We start from the raw sequence: 2,587 nt of genomic DNA, 5'->3' as shown, positions 1-2,587 counted from the left end.
TGAATCACTTTCACCTTCTCCAAAGCTTGGTGAACTAAATCTGGTCCTATCAACCCTGCTTCACCAACTTCAAACCATCCAATAGGAGATCTACATCTTCTCCCATAAAGAGCTTCGTATGGAGCCATCTGGATGCTAGAGTGATAACTGTTGTTGTAGGAAAACTCAATAAGAGGTAGGTGATCATCCCAATTACCCTTGAAATCGATCACACAGGCCCTCAACATATCTTCTAAAGTCTGGATAGTACGCTCTGCTTGCCCATCAGTCTGAGGATGAAAGACAGTACTTAAGTTCACCTTTGAACCCAAGCCCTTCTGAAAAGATTTCCAGAACTGTGCACCTCTATCTGAAATAATGGAGACTGGGACTCCATGAAGTCTCACTATCTCTTGAATAGACAACTTGGCATAATCTTCTGCTGAATGGGTAGTCTTTACTGGTAGAAAATGAGCTGACTTTGTCATTCTGTCGACAATCACCCAAATAGAATCATGCTGCCTTCTGTTGGTTATTTTCTGACTCACTGTGGATGGAATTCAACTTTGGAGAGCATAGCATCTGAGGTACCTATCGTGGCATGCCCACTCTGGAACGATCAAGTTTGTAATGCAAAACTCGTTCAAGATATCTGGAAGAATGGTGTTAGAGTTAATGTCAGTGAAGGTGGTGTCGTGGATAGAGATGAGGTCAATAGATGTATCACGATCGCGATGGGAAGCGGCGAAAAAGAGGAAGAATTGAGAAGAAATGTCAAGAAATGGAGTGATTTACCTAAGGAAGCTATGAAGGAGAATGGTACATCAAGTGTGAATCTCAAGGCTTTTGCTAATGAGTTTTTACTAGGTGATAATGGGTACTAAATTACTCCTGAATAGATGATTTTAATAAAATAGCTAGTAATCATTTAGTTTTTTAAGAGCTTGTTCTCCGTTTCAGAAAAAATAGTGAATTTGTTTGAAATTATTCATAATGAAATAATTTTCTTAGTTTCTGAAATAATTATTTTAATTTCTTCCTCACTTAAAAACTTTAATTTTTTTCTTTCATTAATTTCTTATCTTTTCACTTTTAATTATTTTTAGAAAATTATTTTGTTTTAAAAACATATAAATAAAAAGTGTCCTTCAATTTTAACGGGTTTTTTATGTTTTATTTGATTTTATTTACTCATTTTAATATCTATTCGAAAATAACTTATTTTATATATAAGACTTTTGTAATTAAATTTCAAATCAAATCAAAAGGAACGACAAAGAAAATAAAAGAATAAAAAAAATCGATAGAAACATTAAAAGAAAACACAATGAATGAAGGTAAAAAACAATTAAAAAAATTATAAAATACAAAGCATACGTGTACTAACTTAATTTAAATACAAGATAAAGAAAATAAAAAGATATCAAAGAATTATTTTTAAAAAAATAAAATAAAAATCTTTAAAAAACATTTAATTATTTTTTTTAAAAATTTAAAAAATTATTTACACACGTGACAAGCAGGTGTGTACAAACATAACAAACTTATTTGGTTGAAGGTGTCACATCAGCACAAAAGGTGCAGCAATATGAAAAATTGTGTTCGAGAGATAATAGGAACCTAATTAAATTAAGGCATGTCACTGAGATTTCGGTCATAGTTCATGAGGGGTACTTATTCCTTATCCCTTATTTTCTTAAAAAAAATAAATTATAATCGAATATATACTTATGTCATGCTTTTGTAACTCTAATTTGTTAGCACAAGTTATCGCTAATAATAAAACATACTACTTGCTATCATTATGCTTTTTTTTTTATTACTTATCACTCTAAAGATTTCACACATTTCCTGTGTTATGTTTTGCTAAATAATAAGTTTGATTCTTGGTATAACAAAAAATTCCAAATACGTTTTAGAACTTGAAGAAACTTTGAGTAAAATGTCTTTTGATATATTTTTATTTAATAAAATTTATATAATCTCAAAACATAAATATTTAAGGTAGATGTTTAGAGAATGTGATATATTCTTTAGATTTTTATAGTATAAGTGACCTTAATTAGTTGTAAATTGTAATCAAGCCAATTCAAAAACGATTTCTTCCTTTACAAAGTTCTCCTTCCAAAAATCCTCATTCTCTTTCATGGATACATCTCTTTTCACCACCCAAAACATGAAAAAAATTGAAAAATGGAGAATCTCATGTTCTTATAGCACTATTCCCAGGCAAAGGACAAATTAATCTATGTTTTTAATTTTCCAAACTATCAATCAGTGTAGGTGTTGAAGTCACTGTAACCAGAAGTCCATAAGGTTTCAGTAGAATAAAAAAAACTCACAAATGTTGAAGGATTAAGCTTTCTTCCTTTCTCTGATGGCTAAGATGAAGATTCTAATTAAGTTCAATTGATGAATTCCATTTGTTCAATTCTTTTATATAGTCACGTGAGTCAGAATTTATACTCAAGTCAATCCAATCAAATGTAAATAAAGGTACCCCTTTTTCACATGTCATCACTATTATTATGGATCGGATTTGTTTTGTGGCACAAAAAAATCAATATCCCATCTACATTATTTTGTATCCAACCAACCACAGTTTTTA

This window comes from Solanum tuberosum, unplaced genomic scaffold, assembly GCF_000226075.1.
Source record: "Solanum tuberosum cultivar DM 1-3 516 R44 unplaced genomic scaffold, SolTub_3.0 scf00175, whole genome shotgun sequence".
Classification (NCBI taxonomy): Eukaryota; Viridiplantae; Streptophyta; class Magnoliopsida; order Solanales; family Solanaceae; genus Solanum; species Solanum tuberosum.
Note: the sequence above shows the minus strand (reverse complement) of the source record.